We start from the raw sequence: 26,281 nt of genomic DNA on the forward strand, positions 1-26,281 counted from the left end.
GATCCATTCAGGATCCTTGCACTTGTAATCTTACCTTGGCAACCCCTCCTGAGAGGAGCCAGGTAGCTTAATTACCTACCTTAATTCATACTTGCTGTGCTAATTCTGTGTGCATGTGCCCTCACACATGTGCAGCACCTGCTGACACTTGCTAATATGTCTAACCTCTTATTGCAAACTCTTTCTCATGGTGGGGGTAGGGGGTTGTTCTCTGCACCTTGTTTTAGAAAAGTTTCCTTGTAGAACAATTTTGTTTTCTTTTGCTGTGCCCCTGGCCGAGACTGCGGTTCTAATTTCTCCCTAACATATTTGTTTGTTTTGTTTTCTTACTATTTGGAGCCCCAGGCAGATGGCAAGCTATTTCTCAGGATTGGCAAGCGCAGGTTTTCTACCCAACTTTTATGGGATTTGACAACCCTTTGAACATCCCAGCGTTTATTCTGAGGTCTCAGTTCTAGCTCATTCCATCAGGTTGGCCTGAAACACATTTCCATGTACGGGCGGCATTAAACCCTAGCCTCTAGCTCTAAGCATCCTCCCTCCGACTCTCTCAGCTCCTAACACCTAGGGAAGATTGTTGATTCGTTCAAGCATGGCAATGTTTTAAAATACATATATATTTTAAATATAAATATATACATATATATACATGCATACACACATACTTGGTTATACTCTATCCAACATTTGTATGTACAACTTGGGTAGCTAATTTTACCTCCTACTGTCATTTGCGAGGATTCTCTTAAGAATTCTTAGCCTTCGTTTTAATTGTCCCTTCATTACTACAACACCTACCACATTTCACGTCCCCCCAGCCCACCCCAATGTATCCTCAAATGTATTCTGAATGAATAAACAGTGACACATATAAACTTTGACTAGGTATAGGTGAAAAACCAAAACGAAGAACCAGATAGATATTGAGGACATTAGTTACAGGAAAAGGGGTAGACAATGTTGCATGCACAGCAATAAATGTACACTCTACTTTGATTTACATATTACCCTATCAAAATAACTCCATGAGTCCCTGTGCAGTAATACTAGTTACACCTTCCCTGCCTGCCTTACAGGTTGTTGAGAGGCTCACATGAAAATAAAAAAAAATAGTATAAGATGTTGATAGTAATATAATTTTAATTAATTTTATATTACCAAAATAAGATACTAACATTTGTTCTTTCATTTTATTTCTCACGCAATTAATCTAAACCTAAATTTCTCCTCTAATTTTACATGTTGTGCAGTTAAATGCCTGAATACCAGCACTGAACTTCTCCAATTGGTACTCTTCCAATTAAAGCCAAATGATTAAAGAATTTCAAAATCATATCAATGTGCTTTCTACTTTCTTGGTTATACTCTATCCAACATTTGTATGTGTTTATAGCAAATTGGGTAGCTAATTTTACTTCCTACTGTCCTCAGAGAGGAGTTGTTGAAGATGTCAACAATAATTGTATATTTGTCAACTTCTCCCCTGAGTTCTATCAGTTTTTGTTTCTGTATTTTAAAGATCTGTTGTTGAATGTGGCCACATATTTAAGATTATTAAGTCTTCTTGGGGAAATGATCCCATTATCATTATGTGATGTCCCATTTACCCCTAATAATAATCCTTGTTCCGAAGTCTATTTTGATATAACGGTCATTCCTTATTTTGATTAGTGTTTACAAGTTTTTCCTTCTAATTTTAACCTTTCTGTTTCTATGTATTTAGAGAGAATTTATTTTGGACAGCATATGGTTGTGTTGCTTTTTTATCCAATTTTACAATCTCTGACTTTTAACTAGGGTGTTTAGATCATTTACATTCAATGTAATTGTTGATGTGGCTGAATTTAAACCTTCCATCTGACAAAGATTCTTTGCTTGGCCAAACTTTAGTCAGGCTTCTGAACCTTCTGCTAGGCCCATCTGTGCACCTTCTTTGTAAAATTCAGTTTCTAGCAAAGACCCCTGCTAAATGTGTTTAGCAAGAACATTCCTTGCCATCCTCAAAATTTGTTTATCCTCAATATCTCGTCAGGTTCCTAACTGTCCACCATCCCCCAGATGACAATGCATCACCCTGGATATCTTCAGCAAGAATCCTCTTAGGCATCAGCCAGAATTCTCCTAACCCCTGACGTCCTCCTCTTAGTACTTTTCCATCCACTGACCCTCTCACTGATCCTTGGCTGTAAGTCCCCACTTGCCCATGCTGTATTCAGAGTTGAACCCAATCTCTCTCCCCTACTGCAAGATGCTGTTGCAGTGGCTCCTCTACCTTCTGCAATGGTCCTGAATAAAAGTCTTTACCATGCTTTAACAAGCCTTATTAAATAATTTTTTCTTTAACACATACTGCTAGTGGTTTTCTATTTGTCCCATCTGTTCTTTGGTCCAAAAGCTCTTTTTCTGCTTTCTTTCAGTTATTTGTTATGATGTCATTTCATCTCCATAACTGGTTTTTATTCTTTTTACGTTTTTCATAGTAGTTGCTCTAGAGCTTACTATATACATATACATTTTTAGCTTATCACACGTACCTTCAAATAACACTAAACAACTTCATGCACAGTGTGAGAACACTGTAACTTTAGAATAATGTGATGGTGTATTTTATGTGTCAACCTGCCTGGGCTAGGAGATACCCAGAGCTGCTGAAACATTATCTCTGGGTGAGTCTGTGAGAGGGTGCTTCTGAAAGATATCAGCACTAGAATCAGTGGACTAAGTAAATAAAGAACCACCCTCACCAATGTGGGTGGGCATCATCCAATCCATTGAGAGCCTGAACAGAACAAAAAAGTGGAGGAAGGATGAATTTTCTCTCTCTCTCTCTTCTTAAATTGGGACATCCATCTTCTCCTGCCCTCAGACATTGGAGCTCCTGGTTCTCAGGCTTTCACACTCCAAGGCTTACACCTGCACCACCTTCCCAATCCCAGGTCCTCGAGTCTTTGGCAATGGACTGGGAGTTACACCATCAGCTAGGCACAATGAAACACCACTGGCTTTCCTGGGTCTCCAGTTTGTAGACAGCAGATCGTGGGACTTCTCAGCCTCCATAATTGTGTGAGCCAAATCCGTAATAAATTTCCTCATGTATCTATATATCCTATATGTTCTATTTCTCTGGAGACCCCCTAATATAAACAGTATATTTCTATTTTCTTCTTCCATGCTCTGTCCAATGTTGTCATATATTTTACCTTTTATAAACCCCACATTACTATTGTTTTTGCTCTGGACAATTATCATTTAACATAATTAAAAATAAGAAAAAATATAACATATTTATTCTTTTTTACCATTTCAGGATTTCTTCATTTCTTTGTTTAGATCCCAACTGCCATCTGATGTCCCTTCTGCCCAAGAACTTCCTTTCATTTCTTACAGTGCAGATCTGTGGCAATAAATTCCCTCAGCTTTTGTTTGTCTGAAACATTCTTTATTTGGTCTTTAATTTAAAAAGATATTTTTGCTGGGTATAGAATTATGCATTGACAGGGTTTGAGCTTTCTTTTTCTCTTGATACTTTAAAAATGTTATTTCACTGTCTTAATGACTTTCATAGTCTCTGACAAGAAGTCTGCTGTTATTCTTACCCTTGTTCCTCTGTTTGTAATGTTTCATTTTCTTTAAACTATGGCTGCCTGCAAGACTTTCCCCTTTACCTTGGGTATTTCAGCAACTTGATTCCAGTGTTTCTAGAACTTGGAGGGTTCTTAAAAAAAAAAAAAATCCTGCTTGGGGTTCTCTGAGATTCTTGGATCTGTCTGTCTTATTAGTTGTTTCCTGTCTTTCATTAATTTGGGATCATTCTTAGCAACTGTGCTGTCTAGTGTTTTTTTCTGGACAGTATCTTCTCTTTTCCTTCTGGGTTTCCAATTACATATGTGTTAGACTACTGATACTGTTCCATAGTTCATAGATGCTCGGTTTTGTCATCTCTCCGCTTCCCCACTCCACTTTCCTTTCCTTGTCTCTTCTTTTGTTTCACTGTTCCTTTTTATATTCTGTTCATTTAGCTTTCATTATTTTCTCAGCTACATCCAGTTTGCTAATAAACCCAATTTGTTTTTACATTTCCAACAGTTTCCATTTAACTCTTAAAAACTTGTTTCCTTATTTCTGTTGAAATTTTCCATAAGTCCATGTGTGTGGCCCACTTTTCTCAATACATTTTTCAATATATTAATTATAGTTATTTTTAAGTTCCCATATCTAAGTTATCTATGAGTCTGTTTCCATTGATTGCTGATTGCTTTATCTCTTGATTTACAACACGTCGTTCTTTCTTGCCTTTTTTGTCTCATAATTTTGTGCTGAATGCTGGATATCATTTGCAAAGCAGTACAGACTAAGTAAACAGTATTTCTTGTCCAGCAATGAATTTGCATGTTCTTCTAGCAAGCCATTACTAAGGTTGATTGAGTCAACCTAGTCAGGGTTTGAGGGAGATGGCTGCTACTGTTATCTGATACACCAAGCATCAAAATCCCCTGGCCATGGGCTGCTGTCTTGTGCCTAGTGTGCTAGACTTTGTTCAGTGTTCCTGACCTACCCTGTAGTTCCTTGACATTTATGTCACAAAAGTGACACAAATTCCTCTTTACATTCTTGCTCTCCGGAGATGACTGCTATTGCTATGTTACTAGGTGCTAGGCTCCTTGCTCTCCCTGGCCCAGCCTAAATTTTAGGAATGATCCATATACCTGGACCTCAGAGTGGGGCCTTCTCAGGATCTGAGCATCTCTTCTCCAAGGCAACTAAACTCTGCCTGATATTTGTCCCTGTCTTGGGCATGAAAGAGTTCCTGTCCCTCATGCAGCAGAAAGAGAACTTTGCATCAGTGAAAGATCATGAGCCTAAGAGGCTGTCCTGCTTTTGCTATTACCCTTCATCCCAGAAGCAGAGGATCCTGCTGGTCACAGGGCAGGAAAGAGGGTTTCCCAGACCTCTGCCAGAAGTAGATCTTTGCTGAGTCCTATGGGCTACAGGTTTTGTTGCCCTCCTGGGAACTCTGTCATAGGACAGAAGGCTGTGGGGAAGCAGGTGTTACATCATGCCTGTCTCCCAGTGGCAGATGAGATTACCTCCCGCAGTACAGCACAATCAAAAGAGGTTCTGTCTAGTCTCCAGGCTTGCTCATAAGTTTTCTTAAGAGTACCCAGTGGAGGGCTGTAGAAAACAGCTTATGAATAAGTGTAACCTTCCCCTTGTATCTGGGGTAACTGGTTATTCTAAACTAATGCATTAGCCCATATTCAACCTTAAGAATGCATTACAATTTTTGCTGAATTCTTCTTATGCACTTCTATGGTGGTTACCTGTTCCCCCTGTGCTCTGCTAAATGTGAAACAGTTCAAGTGTCCTGTCTACTCTCAGACGGGCTTGTCACTCTTTGGGATTTAAGAAAAGTTATTGCTTTGTAGATCTAGATCATCTGGCCTTTTTTGTTTCTTAAAATAGAAGCAATGTTCTCTTATATCCTAATAGGAAGAGAAACTCCACCTTCACAGTAAGAACAAGGGTAACATATCAGCTTCTTCTTTTGTTAAGACATTGAGCTGGTAACTATTTTCATACACAAAAAAGAAAGAAACAGTAAACAGAGTTTTTGTTTTTTTTTTTTGAGACAGAGTCTCACTTTGTCTCCCAGGCTGCAGTGCAGTGGTACGATCTTGGCTCACTGCAACCTCCATCTCCCGGGTTCAAGTGATTCTTCTTCCTCAGTTTCCCAAGTAGCTGGGATTACAAGCACCCACCACCATGCCCTAAGTAAACTGATATTCTTGATGAGTGAACATATGAGTACACTCTTAAGAATTTATGTGTGCAGACCCCAAAGTGAGCAGATTATTTTGGAAAGAAAAGAACACCACCACTACTCTATTAACATGCATAACAGCTTTCATGCATAGAATATACTGTAATGGGGCATATAAATTAAATTGAAGCCCACAACTGTGATCATTCTCCACTGAAGTAAGCGTTCATGGGATGCAGAGTAACATGTTAACTGCATTAAGTCTTCATTATATATTTTAAAACTATATTACTGGTAGTTAGAGGTAGCTGACTATACAAAATTAACTGAATAGATTTTGTGGTGGATTTCTTTCTCCGCTATGCAGCCATTAAAGACTGACCTTTGAGCTTTTAGAACAACCACAGTTTGCAGAACCTGACAGTGTTAATGATTCTCTCTTCTAGTCCTTATGTGCTGGTAACCTCTGCTCTGATTGCTGCATGCCAGGTAATTACAGCACAGTGCATGATAGCACTAAAACATGTGGCACAGGCTACATTATACATACAAAACTAAATGTGTGTATACTGCAGATGTTTGGCTTTTAACCATGTTTTACTTGTATGTATGAGTTTTGCCCTCGGAATGAAAGTGACCCAAGCAAAAGTAGCCAGGGCCCATAGAGCAGAGTGACACAATGCTGGCCCAAGCCCTTCCTGTGACCTTTCCCCTCAGTATGGCCTTCTCATTTTGAAGGACAAGGGCTATGTCTGCCTGCCTCCACTTTACAGCACTCTGCTTGGAATCAAGTGCCTACTGACAACTCCCAAAATACACTCACTAACATAACATTCCCAAGGGTCTCGGCTTCCTAAACTCCTCACTTGGCACACTGCCTTCTAGAGCCACACTGCTTCTTTTTAAAGCTTTATTAAAAGTTGTGATTTAGGAGGAGGGAAGGAAGAAAGACCACATAAAATTCAATCAACCTCATTTCACTGGGACAAATGTTCACACTTTGCACTTTGAAACGTGGTATGTATATTTCTGCAGGATGGGAGACAGAGAGGTATAGTGAAGCAGCAGTGGACTAGGAATTGGGGAACTGGGGTTCTAGTCCAAGTTCTGCCACTAACACTACACGACTCTGTGCAAGTTTCTTCATCAGGGTGGGCCTCAGTCTCTTCTCCTGCAGAACAGATTTGCTCTCTTGGGTTCCCTCCAGCTCTGGCATGCTTTCCTTTTCAGCTAGACATTCAGCTGGCTTTCAGAAACTACCATATCAGATTCACCTACTCTCCAAACATTCAGTGTGTTTTCATAATGCTTTAGCTAGTGGAAATGCAAAAACCGAACAAACAAAAATAAAACAAACCCCCTTCCTCAAGATGCTAATGGTTTAGTGGCAGAGACAGGCATATAAATAAAGTTACAACACAGTGTGACAAGCACTACATTAAAGGTATGTCTCATTCCTGGAAATTAAAACACAACTAGAAAGACTCCATTCTCAGTGGGGAATGGGAGATGACGGCATCATGGACCCCCCAGCATCCTGCTCGGCATCGGGAAGCTATTCAACAGACGTTTGAGGATGGAAGAGTGAAGCTCTCACTCAAGGCTTAGAAGCAGCGTTCCACCATTTTAAAACATCACTTAGCTTTTGCTATACAGCCTCAACAACTAAATAATAAGTCTCCCAGAAAAAGGCAACTTTGTGTCTATGGAATAATGTAATGAAAAACCTTTGTCAAGTACCTATTTTTAGAGGACATTCTGGGACATAGTTTGTCTTTCAAGGGCCACAAAATGGCACCTAAAGATCCTCCAGGTAGAAGCCAATATGGTTCTAACTGAAAAGGGAGGGATTCGAAGTCTAGGTCGAGATTTCTCTCCACCAGGGTTTTCACCATTAGCTCCTGTCTTGCAGTTTCTCTGTTGTGGGAAGAAACCTCGAAGTGAGTAAAAGTGAAGAACAACATATCATGGGTGGGGATACAGAAGTGGTATGGGAGCCTGTGAAGATCAAGACTTTGGTCTCCCCTGCCCTTCTCTTCTAGCAGTGGACAGGGTAAAGGGAGCTCTGAAAAAAGCTGCTGTTCTACAACTTACCACCCTCTACATATCTATACTTCAATTAATTTTTATGCTCTGTGTTATGTTCATTTTAGTTCAGACTTTCTAAAGTTAAATAAATTACTAAATTCCTATTAGATAAAAAATATTTTTAAAATATACCCATATTTTATTTCTAAGTCCCTTTAGACCATGGTGTCCATTTAACTAGATACTCAGAACATGTGGGACTGAAGAATACATTTAATATTTGAACCTACATCTGTTTTACAGTCCTTTACTGTGCATAAAAATTTATTCTGATGCATGTTACTAACCCAGGAACCTCCAAGATGCTTTGACCAGGAACTATTTTTCTTTCCTGTTTTGACCAGCCAGATAAAATCAGCTATTTAATAAAAAAACTTTTAAGATGAATGGAACCTTGGAGATCTAGCATAACTTTATTTTACAATCAAAGATCAAGACAAAGAGACCCAAAATCTCCTGCATCCTGGAGTAGACATTAAAATTTCGGTCTCTCACTTCCACTGGTGCTCTGCCCACTACACTATTGTAAATGCTTCCTACAGGTCCCATTTATAAATATGCCAATAAGCCAAGGCTGCTTCATTTCTGTGTCTTACCAGGATAAAAAGGCAGCCAAGGAGGGGAAAGTTGTCTGCTTTGGTATCCAAGTAATCCTTGACTTCTAATATGATGCTTCTATTCATTCTCTTTCCCTCTATCCCAGCAGGTCCCTCCCCATTCTTAACCCTCTAAGCACCTGATCATTTGTCATGAAGAGTCAGCTCTGACCAAAAAGGAAGAAAGTGGTTTACATTTCCAAGGTTCCTTTTATATCAGATTTTATTATCTTATTAAACAGATGGTTTTGTCTGGTTCTTCAACTCCTGACACTGCCTTGTTGCTGATTGCATGCATAAGCTTCAGACTCCCTATCTTATTCTGTTTTGTATTTTTGATATACATGACTTTTTATAACATGACTAACCTTTGGTTAACCATTAAGTTGACCCAGATATTTGTATCCATCCCACTTCCCTGGCCAAGGATGCGATCCATCCACATCTCTGCAGACCATGATTCAGTACGACATCTGGTAAGTCAAATTCCATTTGATGTCTGCCAGGAAGCTGTGTGCGTAAGACTAGAATATATACCCAGCCTCCAAGGAGACTTATGGAAATGCTGCTGTGGGTAAACTAAGGAAAACAGCAGTTTAAGGTGATATTTCAGACAAGGAAGAATAACAATCTCCATTTCCTTGATTTGGGATTAAATGTAATCTACTTTCCATTTAAGGCTGCAGCATATGCTAAGCATATTTCTCCATTAAAATGAGACACTTATAGGCAGGTTGTGTACGGCATGTGTGTATGTGCATAACCTTAGCTCATTTATAGGAAATCCTTTCAAAAATTATGTAATTTGAAATGGAAGATTAAAGAAATAGAATATAATAGAGCACTTAGACTAGGCTTCTCCTTTGTTTAAATCCACAGAAATGATGAAAAAGATGTACCTTTAAAATATGTGCAACAATACTACAGGACTACAAATGATAGATAACCTCCAAAGTTGAAAGGCAACAGGATGAGATTAAAGGAAGAAAACCACAAGCCAAAAATATGACAGGAAGGACTGTGGCCATGAGATGTGTGGTTGGAGAACCATAATGAAAAGATCTAGGCAATTTACATCAGGGAAATACAAATGGCAGCCAACCATCAAATTGTCCTTCGAAAGAATTATATCTAATAAAACTAGGAATATGCATACTATTGACCCTAGCATTTCCATCTCTTATTCTGAGAAACATTCTCACTTTGCACAAGAATTCATGTACAAGAATGTTCACAGCAGCACTGTTTGACATAAACTGGAAATGACTACCAATAGGGGAAAGGTAGCTGTTAAAAAGAAACAAGATAAATATATATATATGGAGTGACCTCCAAAACATAGCAATGAATGAAAAATCAAAGTTTATAATTACAGTATGCCATTTAGTAAAAAGTATTATGTAGTCCTACATACACATGAGAGAGATGGGGGGGGCGGAGGTGGGGGTGATGGCAGGGAGAGAGAGAGAGAGAGTGTGCGCGTGTGTCAGAGAAGGAAACATCTCAAATTCATAATAATGGATTACCTCTAACGGGGGAGGAACAGAGCTGAGACTCAAAAGGTACTTTAATTGCAAATGTGTTACAAGTTTTTAAAATACGTATATATTCAGGTGTTATTTGCATGATCAATATTTTGATTTTGTACAAACAACTAGAAGATACTGGATATGTCAATAACAAACCATTATAGGAAAAAATTGTAATAAAGTCAGCAATGGACAAGAAACTTATTAATTTTTTTAACAAAAAGAAGGCACTAATAGTGAACATGGCCTTCCAAATAATCACAGTAAGTGTTAATGGGTGAACTCATTATTAATGGCTAAGACTTTGTATTAGTCTGTTTTCACACTGCTATAAAGATACTACCGAGACTGGGTAATTTAGAAAGGGAAGAGGTTTCATTGACTCACAGTTTCACATGGCTGGGGAGGCCCTCAGGAAACTTACAAACATGGCAGAGGGTAAAGTGGAAGCAAGGCACCTTCTTCACAAGGCAGCAGGAGGGAGAATGAATGCAGGAGGAACTACCAAACACTTAAAAAATCATCAGATCTCATGGGGGAGACTGCCCCCATGATTCAATTACCTCCACCTGGTCTCTCCCTTGACATGTGGGGATTATGGAGACTATGACTCAACATGAGATTTTGGGTGGGGACACAGCCAAACCACTTATAGAATGTGCCATGCACTGTTAAGAATTTTACATATATTAGCTCATTTAATTCTTATAAACTGAGATAGAAACTATTAACATTTCCATTGTATAGGGAAGAAACAGGCACTAACAGTTAAGTAAACTTGACAGACACCACACAGCCAGTTTATGCAGTGCCTGAATTCAACCCCAGGCAGCCTGGACTCAGTCCATGTCCTTACCACTCACCAAACAGCCTCCACTGAACAAAGCAACACACAAACTGAGTTGTTTGGGTTTTGTAAGATAAATATTCAAGAATAAATCTAAAATCAAATAACTAGGAGCGACAAAAATGAAGAGATTAAAAATATACACCAAGCAAATGCTAACAACAAAAGGGAGTCAGGCTCTAAGACACAAAAGAAACTCAAGGTGAACGCAACAAAAACAGATGGAGGTGAAGACACTTATCATATTCAATTGGTAAAAAAAAAAAAAAAAAAAAAAACAGTAAAAATGACAACTATGAACTTTTATTATCCTTTTGTAGAAGACCCAACATACTTTTCTCAGAAACCAACAAAGACCAAGATTTGAATAATACAATTAACAAGTGTTAACTGATAGTTTTTTAAAATGTTATACCTAAATGTGAGAATGCATATTTAAAAAAACACGGATAAGTTGTAAGAAAAAAGCTATGAATTAGATCACACAAAAAAGTTAACTGCAATCACACAGAAAATTACAATCACACAGTAAGCACAATACAATTCAATCAGAAATGAACATGTAAAAATCAAGGGATGTTGGTAAATTGTCTCCAGCATTTTCATCATTGAATCTGAATCTGGCCCTGTTCTGGCTTCTGACCTTGTAATACTTCAGGTAAGGCCTTCGACTGCACCCCAGGGACACCAAGTCAATACCGATGACAGTTGGAATGGCACATCTCCAGCCTCCAGAAATAAAGAGCTGACCATCCCAGCCATGCAAACACATTCACTAATTAGGGGTCTTCTGTCCTGCACAGGTATTGACTCATGTACAGCCCCCAAAAAAGAGAATACAAACTAAGTGCCCTGCCAGAAAATGGAAGAAAAGGAAGAAGATGACAAAGAGTAACTACTTTTATGGGGGTTGGGGAAAGTGCGAAAAATAAAACCAAAAAATAATCCCATATGGCTCCCAAAAATTTCATTCTGGGGTAAAAAGAAAAAAAATGCTATTAAAATGAATAAAAGTACAAATCATATATCTGATAAAGATCTGATACAGAATATATAAAGAATTCTTGAAACTCTATAATAAAGTATCCAATTTCTTAAAATGGGCACAAGATTTGAACAGACACTTCACTAAAGAAGTTATGCAGATGGGCAAGCAAGCACATGAAAAATGCTCAACAGCATTAGTCATTAAGGAGAGGCAAATTAAAACCGCAGGAGATATGACTGCACACTGATGAGAATGGCTAAACTTAAAAAGACTGTTCATACAGAGTGCTGATGAGAACATGGATAAACTGGAACTATCATCCACTGCTCAAGAGAAATAAAATAATCTTTGGAAAATGGTTTGCAAGTTTCTTAAAAAGTTAAACATACACTTATCACATGATCCAGCTGTTCTACTCCTAGGTATTTACCTAAAATAAATAAAAGCACATGCCCACGTAAAGACTTGTATACGAATGTTCATGCAGCTTTATTTGTAGCAGCCAAAAACTAGAAACAATCCAGGTGTCCATTGGCAGGTGAATGGATAAACAAACTGCATTATGTCCATACAGTGAGGTACTATTCAATGATAACATGGAATGAACTACTGATACATGCAACAACAGAGATGAATCTAATTATGCTGAATGAAAGCCAGATGAAAAGACTACATACTGTATTATTCCATTTACATAACATTCTAGGAAATACAAACTTATCTATAGGGACAGAAAGCAGACCAGCGGTTATGTGAGGGTAGGAGAGAAACAAAAGGGAAAGATGACCAAGGGCCATGAGGAAACAACGGTCACCAGTTCATCTACATTGATGGTTTCATGGGTGTATACATATTTCAAATAACTTATCAAATTATACATTTTAAATAAGCATAGTTTACTGTATGTCAATTATTCCTCAATAAAGCAGTTTAAAAATGAATCTGTGGGCCGGGCGCGGTGGCTCACACTTGTAATCCCAGCACTTTGGGAGGCAGAGGCAGGCGGATCACAAGGTCAGGAGATCGAGACCACCCTGGCTAACATGGTGAAACCCTGTCTCTATTAAAAATACAAAAATTAGCTGGACATGGTGGCACATGCCTGTAACCCCAGCTACTCGGGAGGCTGAGGCAGGAGAATCGCTTGAACCAGGGAGTCAGAGGTTGCAGTGAGCCGAGATTATACCACTGCACGCCAGCCTGGTGACAGAGCGAGACTCCATCTCAAAAAAAATCAAAACCAAAACAAAAACCAAAAAAACCGAATCTGTGGAGACAAATAATCTGAGTATGACAAAGTAGGAGATCACTGAATGTTTATTTAATATGTACATTCTAACATGAAGGTCAAGTAAAAATAAGTCGACTGTTAGCCACACATAGGACTAAATATCATAATAAAAGAAATGAGACAGCAAAGACACATTTAGCAACCAGACAGTCATAGCTCCAAAACGGTACTTAATAAAAGGCCACCTCTGATGGGCATAATACAAACACCAACAGAAATGCCTAAGAAAAGCACTCCTTCTAGAGAATTCCCTCATCAAAGAGAATCTGCCTCACCAAGCTAATCAGAGTGTGCCACCTACAACAGTCTGAACACAGCGCTTCTTCAAAAGGCCTGGAAATGCAGCACGGCAGCAAAACAAGCAGATTGCGTGGCAAGCAGAAGCCCCGAGTTCTTCAAGAGCTGAGACTTCCATAAGCTTCAAGTCCTTATTCTAAATATGAGAGCAGTAATATCTGCCTGGTTATCCCAAAAGGCTGTGGTGAGATGACACACCTGAAGCCCCCCAAAAACTATAAAGTGGAACACAAATACTAGACAGTATCCGTGTTAAAAAATAAATGCTTGCCTGACAAAAAAATTTAACTATCTCCCCTCTTCACATTAATTGGATAGGAAGTGAAAGAAGCCATTTATCAGAACTACAATCAGCCTGTAACCCATCATGACATACAGGAAAAGCCCAAAAGCTATTTAACTTTTATTTTCTAATATAAGCATTTAACACTATAAATTTCCCCTTAAAGTAGTGCTTTAGGTGCATCGCATATATTTTGATACATTATGCTTTCATTTTCATTCAATTCAAAGTATTCTGCCTTGTAAGCTCCTCTTTAACCATGGGTTTTCAGGATGTGATCATTAATTTCAAAATATTTTGGAATTTCTTGGGTATCTGATACTGATTTCTAGCTTAATTAAACTGTGGTCAGAGAACACAGATATATTCCTGAAAAATTACCTGTACAGTGAAAGTATGCAAATGAAGTTCAATTTTCCTATGGTAAATTAATATGTAATGATATGCCCAAGGTCAAGGCAAGACAGGATTAGAGATCAATCTTCCAGCTTCTAATTCTGGTATAATAGCCTTTCTTCTACCTTATGTTCTCTTTCAATACCATCTCAAAACCAAAAGACGTGTTATTCTCTCCCTATCCTTCCAAAAGAAGAAACAAAGAAAGAAAAGAAAAGAAAAGAAAAGAAAGAAAGAAAGAAAAAGAAAGAAAAGGAAAATTCTATATACATCCTCTCATTTGATTTTTACAGTTCCATAAATCAGGCAAGACAGATGATAGTATTCTGCGTATGAGGAAAGTGAAGCTCAAAGAAATAACTTGCCCTACTAGTCTGCTATGTCTCATTGCTCCTCAATTACCCCTTAAAATTAGAGCAAGACAGCTCACTGAAATCCATAAATAATTCAAAAACCTCATTTTAGCCACTATCACGATCACCACCACCTCAGTTCACAGTAAATTATAGTAAAACTGACTAGGTTTGCTTTTGGTTTTTTGGGATTTTCTTGAGACGGAGTCTCGCTCTGTCGTCAGGCTGGAGTGCAGTGGCACAATCTCGGCTCACTGCAAGCTCCGCCTTCCAGGTTCACACCATTCTCAGGCCTCAGCCTCCAGAGTAGCTGGAACTACAGGCACATGCCACCAAGCCCGACTAATTTTTTTCTGTTTTTAGTAGAGATGGGCTTTCACTGTGTTAGCCAGGATGGTCGTGATCTCCTGACCTCATGATCCATCCACCTCGGCCTCCCAAAATGCTGGGATTACAGGCATGAGCCACCATGTCCGGCCAACTGATTAGGTTTAAGTTTTTAAATCTTGACTTCTCATACCCATGCATTACTAGAAAGATTCAGATAACAAACAATTGGTTAAATTCCAGGAAAGAAAAAGTAAATGGGCAAAAACAGAGGGAGGAAGACTGAGATCTCAGCTTAATAAGTCATGAACTACATAATCATGTTTTTCACACAAAAAAATTAACATGGAAGTGAATATATCAAGTTTTTTTTTTCTCTATCAATGTCCTAAACTATTAATTAGGATCTAAAGCTCTAAAATATTACCTGCTGTTAATGTTTATATATTAAAGCATATTAATATTAAATATTTAATATTCAAAAATATTAAAATATTTTATGCTATTTCCATTTTTAATTAAATTTCTAAACTATGTTACAGAAATTAAATGGCTTTAAGGGTAAAAGGCACACACTCTTACCATGTAATCGTTGACTATGGGTTGCAGAAATTCCCCTCAAGTAGCATCACCACTTTGGCTCAGTTATCAGTAGTAGTTAACAGCAATCAAAACTAAAACTATAAACAAAAGAAAAAAAAATTAATTACCAGTAGGCAAAATGCATTCAAGTCTTCAAGAAAGTCTTAAATTCAAATTTCACATTTCAACAATTTCAAGGGAGTTCTAATCCCTGAACTAGTTCTTTTTTAATTATTTTAAGTAAGGAGCTAATAAGGTGTGTGAAATCCTGTATAATTCCAACCCCCTATCCTGAGAAACCTCTGAAATTAACTTCAAGGACTCACAGTAAATAATAGCTGAAGGGCAAAAAAAGAAAAAGTCAAGTCTAAGTGTATTCAACTAAACTGCTCAATTCATTTACTTAACAACACGTATATTTTAGGTTTTGTTACTGCCTACAGACTGAATCAAATAATAGTAACCATTCACATAAGAACTGTACCTAATAAAAGCATTTGTATCGATTTTTCCCATAACAATATTCAAATTCAATAGAAGTCTTGGTGATCATTTTATAAATATTCTAATATTAGCTACAGGGATAAAATAGTAACAGATTTAATAACTGCCAAATATCCTCTAGAAGGTGTTTCCAGGACACCAGACATTAACAGCAAGGCTACAGAACAAACTGATCAATGTTGTATACCAATGTGCTAGAGCTATGAGGTAACAAGAAGCATGACACAGTTTCCTACTCAGAATTATGGTCTACTTGGGAAGAATACAACAAGAAAATTTTAGTGAACACGCATCCATTCACTCAGCAAGACTGTACCAAGCATCTTGTAGAAGTCAGCCCCTCTTTAAACACTGAACACATAAAAATGAATAAGAAAATGCCTGTTTGTGAAGGTACTCAGTCTTGTGTGGGTAACAAATAAATGCAGATAATTTTAATATAATAAGGTAGATGCAAGAAATCGAGAGAACAGCGGCCCAGAAGTGGGGCGGGGTGCAGCTTCAGGAAGGTCAAACAAGGGTGGGAGGCATCAAGCTTGGGAAAGGAGGTCCAGGCATGAGAAAGCAGGTAACTGTGCCATTTCATTATGGAAGAAAAGCAACTTTGAGTCTACTAAAAGGAATTATCTGGACCCACATGTATTCTATGTAGGCCAGTAGATTCTAAGAATTCACATAGTTAAGACCGCAACCATCCTTTTAACAGTACAAAAAAAAAAAAAATAGAACGATCATTCAGCGATACTCTATTTTATACGTCCTATTTTACTTAAAGCAGCACACAATTTTCTTCTCTTCCTTCGGAGCAGCTGTACTGCATGCTCTTGATGCTGAGTAAAAGAGAAAAGTGAGCTTTTTCCTAAGTAATCTGCATAAGTGATCACCTTATTTCCAAAATCAGAAAATTATCCCTGGGTTTAGATTATCCAGGCCTAATTTTACCTCTACTAGATCAGCTGATTTGACTTGATGATTTTGAGGGTAACCAGCACTATACATTTCACTTAAGAGATGGTTATATCCAGCTAACTATGACTAAGGACAAGGAAAATGTCCAACATCGTATGTATTTTCTGGATGACCATTTATGTTTAAGAATCACGTGTTAACTCTTCCTTTGTGAAACACAATTATGAATTTTCCCATTTGTGTGAAAGACTATGGACTTATTATTTTTGTTATTAGCTATTATTGGTAAATGCTTTACTCAGGTCTAAGCATAGAGCTAACACGTCATATACATTTAACTTAGTCCTCACAGGCAGGTAATATCTCCATTTAAAAGTGAAGAAATTTAGGATCAAAAAGTGAGTTTTTTAGGATCACACAGCTAGGAAAAAGAGGAGTCCAGATGAGTCTGACTAGAAAGCAACTGTTCTTGCTGGGTGCGGTGTGGCTCACACCTGTAAACCCAGCACTTTGGGAGGCTAAAGCAGGTGGATCACGAGCCCAGGAGTTTGAGACCACTTTGGGCAACAGGACAAAACCCCATCTCTACCAAAAAAAAAAAAAAAAAAAAAAAAAAAAAAAAAAAAAAAAAAAAAGGAGTAAGTAATATCTACATTGGATTGTCTTCTTTTGGACAAGGACACATGCATTTTTCTTTGCTGCTGAGCTGCTAACATTTCTAACGTAAGTCAGGAACCATAAAAGTCTTGAAGAATTAACTAGACTCATTTGACAGTGGAGAGCATATCAGTAACTCCTTTGAAGTCACAGGTTAAGGCTGCTAAGTGGAAACACAGCACCTCTACTACGGGGTGCAATACTAGCCAGAACAGGGAAGCATGCTTCTATGCAACACCGTCACTCCAGTTCTATTTCCGTACATGGCTACACTCCGAATGGTGCTGACAGTGCTCTCCTGTGGCTACTGTCCAGAGGCAGAATTGCCCTGTAACTTCCTACCTCTGGCCTTGCATCTGTTACGCTCCCTCTGTCACAAATGCCCTCCTGTCGTCTAGTTTCCAGGTATCCAAAGATCTCTTGCCTTCAAACTGCAACCTGCTATGGCCTCCATCCATCCATGCCTCTACCTGCTCAATAAACACATATATATGTAGTTATGTGTCAGTCACTGTGCCTGCCCCTCGCCCTGGAAAAACCAAAGCCCAATCCTGGACTCCCAAGAACCTCTCAGTCCACAAGAAGAAAAGTCTGTAAACAAGCATGTAGCATTCCGTGGGGCCAGTGCTCTGACAGGTGTATATGGGGGATGCACAGAGCACAAGGGAGAAGGTGGCTACAGCTGGAGGGGCAGCGGCAGGGACAGCTTCACAAGGCTGGTCACTGAATTTAAGCCGTAATTCAGAAGACAGGTGATGAAGACCTAAACTAAGACAAGGGAGGATTCTTTAAAGGGAACAAATCTGACAGACGTAGGTCTCGGGAGATTAAGTGGATGGGGATGGGGATGCTGACTCCCCTGGAGTCAAGGAGTGCTCTGAGGTAGTGCTGTCCAAATGAATGTCCTGCAGTGATGGAAATGTTCTACACAGTGACAGTGTCCCACAGGGCAGCCTCCAGCCACATGGATCCAGCTTGAAATGTGCTAATGTGAGTGAGGAACTCAATATTTTACTTCATTTTAACTAATGTTCATTTAAATAGTAACATGTGGCTAGTGGCTACCAGGTTGGACAGTACTCAGTTCTAAGATTTTTGGCTTGAGATAGTTGTACTGAAGGTGTTATTACCAACATCTGGGAAAAGAAATACTGCAAAGAAAAGCATATAGACACTCAAATATTTGAATAAATGAACAAATCACTGACTAGAGGAACAAACTGGGTAATCTTTAAGGACCTCTCCCTGCTAAAATCCCATCACAGATGTACTTATCCTTGTTCATTCAGGTTCTAAATAATGACCTCAATATGGTAGCAACAAAATATAATCCTGCTGTCTCTAGGCCTAAGCATTAAAATACTACTACTAAATAAAAATTCTTTATACCATTCAAGGAAAAAAGAAAAGAAAAATGACATCATGAAACCACTGGAAGTCACAATTTAGAGAATAATCACAGACCACAAGTCAAGCCAGGAAAAACAACTGCCTAGTAAAAAAAAAAAAAAAGTCTTTTTCCAAAAAGAAGAGGGGAAGGGGAGGAGGGGACCATGCAGCGTTATGACAGCCAACATGAGTGCAGGTAATTTCAAATACTTTCAGACCATTGACCTCGTCACCAGCTCACTTCACATTGAGGTTACATTTCTCTGTAGTCTGATGAGAGAAATGACAGGGTTTATCTCATGGTACCTAGTTTTGTACTACAGGGCATTTTACAAGGTCAATGATAATAAAATTTTCCCTAGTAATACGCCCTTTAATCTTACTTATCCATGACATCCAAAATCAATATGAAATAAAGAATTCTGCTACATGAAGACACTTAACCTGAGAACAGGTTGTATCTAAATGACTCACTGTTAATCTATCAATATTATCCTAATCTGATTGTATTTGGATTTACTATTTTGGTCCTCGACATCTCTTGTAAGCCTCCAAATTCTAGTTTTCCAGAAATGAGAAGCTAGCTCGAGATATAGCTCTACTTCCCCACTTATTTTTCCAACCTCACCTCCTAAACCAGGCTGAAATTCTATGTTCTTCTTTTCACTTCTATCGATGAGATCACATCACCAATGTTTTTAACTATTCACATATGACGTTCTATTTATGAGATTGCAAGACACTACAGAAATGTAACCACTTCTAGCTTCAGAGAAATATATCTCATAAGAATGTCAAATATGGATTTTTTAGCAAAAAGCATATGTCTAGCATAACAAGACAGCAATCTTTGTGTTTCTCCTCTTTCTTGGTCTCTCAGGTTGACTATCTGAGCTTCGATACCCCACTGCTACAACGGTTCCACACCTTTTAAAGTCAGAGCCAGTACGAACACATTTTAGCTGGCCCCACCATACAATTCAACACAAAACTGACCTCTTATAGAAAGTGAGGCAAAAACAATGTCAAATAGTAAGGTCTTTGCCCCCCAGAAAGTTTCTCTGGTAAGGAAGAGTAAACAAACACAAATAAATACAAAACAAGTAGAAGAAGAGATACTGCTGTAAGCTAAAACAAAAATAACGTTAGCTGACATTCACTGAACACCTACGTGTATCACATTCTCAGCTAGGTGCATTTTAATTTCAATAAAACTGTATTAATTATACTAAGAGAGCAAATAAAGAGAAATTCTCTGAGTTTTGAGTACTTTATTCACTCAAAAATTACTTACCACAGCCCTAAATACAAGAATAATAAGACAATATTTTCTTTCCCTTCCATTTAATGAACAATAGCTGCCTAGTAAAATACAAAGAAAAAGGAACCCATGCCTGATATGGCATTGTAAAGATCGATGAGTGGCCCATACCTCTGGGCTAACAGTCCTTGGCCAGAGAATCTGATAACCCAGGCAACGATCTGGACCACATCAACCACTCTTCAATTCATTCAAGCATTTACTGCTGTTCAACACAGTTTAAGGGGGACGGGGGGGTGGGGGAGGTGCATTATTTTGGACTGAGCTCCTGTACTAGGCCCCAGTAGACCAGACCAAACCAGAATGGAATCACTTGTGGTAACTGCCACTTAAACTGAACTCAGCTGGGTATGGTGGCTCATGCCTGTAATCCCAGAATTTTGGGAGGCCTAGGTAGGATTATCCCTTAAGCCTAGGAGTTTGAGACCAGCCTGGGCAACACGTGGAGACCTCATCTCTACAAATAATTTAAAAATTAGCTAGGCGTGGTGGCGCACTCCTGTGGTCCCACCTACTCAGAAGGCTGAAGCAGGAGGATCACCTGAGCCCAGGAGGCTGACACTGCAGTGAGTGAGCTGAGATCACTCCACAGCACTCCAGTCTGGGTGACAGAGCAAGACCTTGTTTCAGAAAAAAAAAAAAAAAAAAAAAACTGCTCCGAAACAAGCCAGTTTTCTATTAAAAACAAGAGATTCATGGCCACCAATCAGAAGAGGCCCAGTTTACTTGAGCTGGGATAACAAGAAAAGTTTCCTCTGTTTTAACCCTATAAGGAAAGTAATTCTGAAATGACCAATCTTCTGTTCATTCTTTATTTCTGCTTTCTTCAGCCTTTTTTTGCCTATAAAGCCAAGCTCCTCTCCTCAGTTCACTGGAACACCCATACTGTTTTATAGAATGAGGTACGATTCAACGCTAGAATCACAAATAAAAGCCAATTAGATCTTTATTTTTAATTAGATTTTTAATTTGCCTTTCGACACTAGCCCACTATTAGGCATTAGAAATATAACTATGAATCACACAAACGTAAAGCTATGTGTTATATCAAAAAATACCACACCACAAGCTAGAAAGTGTTAAGTGGAGAGACACAGGAACCCTCCCTACCATCTGAGAGGTAACACAGTCCAAGACACTCAGCAGATGACTGAAACTGCGGATAGTACTAAACCCTATATACTAAATTTTCTCCTATACATACATACCTATGATAACTTATTTTATAAATTAGGCACATTTAACTTATAAATTAGGCACAGTAAGACTAACAATAACTCATAATAAAACAGAACAAGTACCAACATACTGTAATAAAAGTCACATGAATGTGGTCTCTCTCTCATGTGTATGCACAAAATTATCTTAATATTTTCAGACCATAGGTGACTGCCAGTAACTGAAACTGCGGTAAGTGAAACCTCGGATATGGGGGGACTACTGAGCATGGAAAGTGCTATGACAGAAGACTGGTTCCAGCTGCAGTAAACAAGAGGAACAGTGACACCAAGAGACTGATTTCTGTCCTTTGAGATGCAAAGAGTATACAAAGTCAACATGAAGATAAACTCTTATCACCAACTAAATACTGTGCTACGAAAGGTAGTCAAAGGGCCAGGGCAATGGCTCACACCTGTAATCCCAGCCTTTTCGGAGGCTGAGGCAAGAGGATTGCTTGAGCCCAGGAGTTTGAGACCAGCCTGGGCAACAGGGCAAAATCCGTATCTTAAAAAAAAAAAGAAAAGAAAAGAAAAGAAAAAAAAAATTAGCTGGGCATGGTGATGCACACCTGTAGTCCCAGCTACTCAGGAGGCTGAGGTGGGAGTATCGCTTGAGCTTGGGAGGTCAAGCCTGCAGTGAGCTACAATCACACCACTGCATTCCAGCCTAGGTAACAGAGTGAGATCCTGTCCCCGCCACACACACACACACACACACACACACACACACACACACACACACAGAAAAAAAAGAAAAAAGAAAAAAGAGACAGTCAAACAGCTCCAGATGGAGAACTTGCTCCTGAAATAAAGTGTGTGTGTATCCACCTGTCCGTCTCCTGTGAGGCTACAGAAAACTCTGAGCAGTTTATTTAAACTTAAGCTTCCCTAACTACAAAAATTAGACTGTGAGAATTAAATGAGCTAACCCATGGGAAGAGCTGTCTGCCTCATTTAGCAAGCAATAAAGAGCACCAAGCACTGTTACTGCACCACCAGGTGCCGCCCCACCAGCCTGAACAACCCACCAGGGCTAGGGCATGTTAACTGCATCTCAGTACCAATCCCAGGGTTTCACACAGAAAAGAGTTCATAGCACCCTCTCAATCAATGTGGATTCAGAACAAAACAAATAATGAACAAATGAGCAAACAAAAACCTAAAACCAAGATGATTTAAGTTCAAATTTAGTTCTACTCTTAAATTTGCCTACTTATTCATTACCACAACAAAAAGTGAACTATTAGAAATAAAAAAATTTAGAGGCTGAAAATGGTTAGAAGTCCATAGTAAATATAATTGGTTTTCAAAGGAAAACTCTATTATCTAATCAATGTTTCTGCCTATGGGTACAGTTAAGCTTCGTTTTTTAATGTTCACAGTAGACAGGTCTGGCCCCGGGCAGCCACCTGTGGATCCTAATACTTTGATCCCTAATTCCATTCTTCACTGTGACAAATCTTTTTCTTTTTAATTCCAGCACTTGGCACAATACTTGGCACATAGACAACACTCAAAAACATTTGTGAAAGTGATTTTTTTTTCCCAAATGCAGAGGTTTAAAAAAAAAAACGCATCATCCTAACCTACTTCAACTAGAAAAGCTGAACTTGCCCCGTATTTAGTGACCCTGAGTTGGCTCTGTGATCACCACTTTTAAGTGCCACACAAGCATAAATCATGAGAATTTGAATCAACAGTTGTTTCAATTCCACCAAACAGTTAATAAGCTTCTTTGTAATGGGCATAAAAAGATAAAATAATAATAACTTTCTCATGATAAAATAAGGCTTCCAGCTTGAGGAAAGACTGCTGACTAGAACCAAGTAAAGAAGCTGTTCAGCAACATTCTGAATCATCTACCATCATTATATACAAATGTGGACTGGTACCAAGGGCATCATTAAGCAGTTTTCTTTAGCAATACTCAGAGGCAGCCTGAGAACTGAAGGAAAACCAGGGGCCAGCAGGACAGCTGGACAGAGGGGCAGAGGTCCTGAGGGTGGAAGAACTGACCAGAAGGAAGGGCCTGAGGACAGGAAAGACAGGGAGAGGCCAAAGGACCCTGGCGCCTCTGTCCAGGATTGTGCAGAGAACACAGATACAAGGTCACCAGTTACAAAATACCAGGATTCCAGAATTTTTAAAACTCCCCTGTTCTAAAAAAGTGGGACACTGTGTCCTTGGCTGATCTTTTGGCACTTTCTGTTGCTCTTGACCCCACAAAGATTACAAAAACAGTGGCTTCCAGGGAGGCCCTTGAGATGACAGTTTAAACCTTGAAACAAATCCAACCCAAGTAAAAAGATTTTCTTGCCCAAACTACTTTGTATTTTTCTCTGCTTTAATTACTGAACCCTATAACTAGAATTCATCCCTGATTCAAAGAGATGCTAAAAATAGCCTGTTTCAGAATGTAGAATGAGAAGCATCGTGTAATTTTTCTACTAAATGGACTCCTTTTTTTATAGCTCAGTAACTTACTCTTCAAATACATTTATTTTTATCAACCAAAAAAATGCAAAGCACTTCGGATGCACATTAAACAGTAATTTTCAATACTAATTATGTATTTATAAGTTTATAAGTGAAATCTCAGGCATATACCAACCTTACTTAAAAACAGCCTCCTGACTCTTTCCCCCAACCATGACCTTCATTAAACAGCTTTGATTGCAAAGAGTACCACCTCATTTACATATGATGAATGAATTAAAGCTCTTATCCAACAGGCTCCCCATTGCAACTGGCAATTTACTAATAACAACTTACATGTGAATCCACAGTGCCATTTACAAAGGGCTTTCACATAAATCACCTCATTTAATCCCCTACAACCTTGACACCTGCAAGGTAGGAATTAGTTTAACTATCTTGCAAATTAGGAAACAGTCTAATAGAATGACTCATCCAAAAAAAAATCACACAGTAAATACAGGTGGAAGACACACTCACCTACATCTCTCTCACCTAAGTCCCAAGGTTTATTCCAAACTCCACTCCTATGACTGACTCTATCTTCTTCACTATGGTTGCAGGACCACCCCAGCCTAGCTAGATCACCCCATCCTCCTAACTCCAACAGAACTCACTAGGAGTATCACCAATGTGAAACCCAACACATGCTACTTTCCACTGGGATTTACCTTCAGAGGCCTATGTTCTGTCTTCTCAACTCTATACATCAAACTACTGTTTATCATGCCACCTAAGAATCATCTAGTAGACAAATGTCTTTCTTTCCTTAACTTCAGCAACCAAACCAGGGCGTTACCCTTAGCTTTGACCCCACCATCCTGTCTCCAACCAGAAAATCCTTGAAGTTGTTCACAGGCCATCATAAATAAGTATAAAAGAGTTTCCCTTCTTTGAAGTTTTTTACAAATATTTTTAGTAGAGAGACACAGGGTCTCACTGTGCTGCCCAGGCTGGTCTCAAACTCTGGCCTCAAGTGATCCTCCTGCCTCGGCCTCCCAAATGCCAAGATTATAGGTGTGAACCACCACACACAGCCCAAAAGAGGTTTTCTTAACTGTGCTTAAAGTTGCCTTATATCCTTTACTGGTTTGAGTCTCTGCCTTTTTCCCATGTCTATATCCCATCCCTGGTCTCTGACTTCCTATTGCCTCCTGAGCACTTGCTCAACCGACCAACTAGTTACTTGTGTTTTTATTTCCTTGATTTGACCTACCTTGATTCCTGAATATTCACCTGGTTCCTGTTCAGGTGCTGGAACACCTTTAACTTCCAGTCTCACCTTGCTCTCTGAATCCAGATTTTCTAATCTGTCCTCACATTAACTACAGTCCAACCCCTACAAAAGGTACCACCCAGGCCCCGACACAAGAAGCTGTTGAGCTTTCTACAACTGGCCAGAAGAAGGATAGTGCTGTCTTTTTTACCTTCAGCTTATACCTAGAGCTCCACACTTCCACAGCAATTTCAGGAGAAAGACAAATTTAACAGAGGTACCAACAGCAGTTACTCTTACCTCCCATGGGCCCTTATCTCCTTCAAGCTCAGACTTAAAAATCAGGTGACAAATATCCTGGGCTAAAATACTACACAGTCAGCAATCTGTTGGATACCAATCGGTTAGATCATAACCAAATCAGGACTTCCACTTAGTTTCATTAAATGTGTTGAGTCTTACATTTGGACAAAGAAAATAATAAAAATCATTACATAAGTGCACAAAATATACAGAAAATCTGTACATTATCAAATAGAAACAGCAAGATGAAAATACTGCATTGCAGAGGTATTTTTTTCATTATTACCATGACAATTTTTAAATACTCCAAAATCAAACTATATTTCAAAATTACCTCTATAATACTAAACCTGACATAAAGATTTCACGTGCAATTCAACAAATAACTTCAGTTTTTCCTTTTCTCTCTCTGAGGATAAAGTATAATAGTGGCCACTATAACAAAGAGATTCATAAACCTGTACCCACAGGGGATCCTATGTGTTCAAACAAAACTGACAAACGCAGCAGTAACATTTTACAACATGTCTACATTCGAAGCTCCTGAGCCTCTAGTCAAAACCTAACTCACTATATCTAAAGTAATCAGGGAACTAAATGGCCCATCATCATGCCACAAGAATACTACAATTTATGAGAGAAGATACAAACAAACAAAAACAAGGAAAAAATGACCTCCTAGAAATAAATGTAAAAGTTCAGTCACCTAAGTAACTAATTACTGCCAAAAACATTTCTAGCATCAAATTCTATCTCCAATTAATTAAGTAGCAGTAATCATTTAATCAGTGGCATCCAATATAATCCTGTAGGAAACATTTTCTGAAGCCCAGAGGCTGCATGGTAAAGGCGAAAGATCAGAGGTATGGGGGTCAGAGATCTGAGTTCCACCCTGGAACTACCACAGAAAAGCTCTCGACCTTGGAAGAGTTATTACTGTTTGAGTCTC

General features: G+C 38.8%; 1 protein-coding gene across 2 annotated transcripts in view; it reads right to left on the reverse strand.

Moving 5' to 3' along the window:
* WASF3 (WASP family member 3) overlaps positions 1-26,281 on the reverse strand; it is a 131,626-nt gene that overhangs the window by 60,587 nt on the left and 44,758 nt on the right. For both annotated transcript variants that reach the window (XM_030813207.1, XM_030813205.1), the window contains exon 2: positions 15,339-15,436. The gene's annotated coding sequence lies outside the window, so the exon portion shown is untranslated. The remainder of the gene's footprint in view (positions 1-15,338; positions 15,437-26,281) is intronic.

Source organism: Nomascus leucogenys, chromosome 5 (genome assembly GCF_006542625.1).
Source record: "Nomascus leucogenys isolate Asia chromosome 5, Asia_NLE_v1, whole genome shotgun sequence".
Lineage (NCBI taxonomy): Eukaryota > Metazoa > Chordata > Mammalia > Primates > Hylobatidae > Nomascus > Nomascus leucogenys.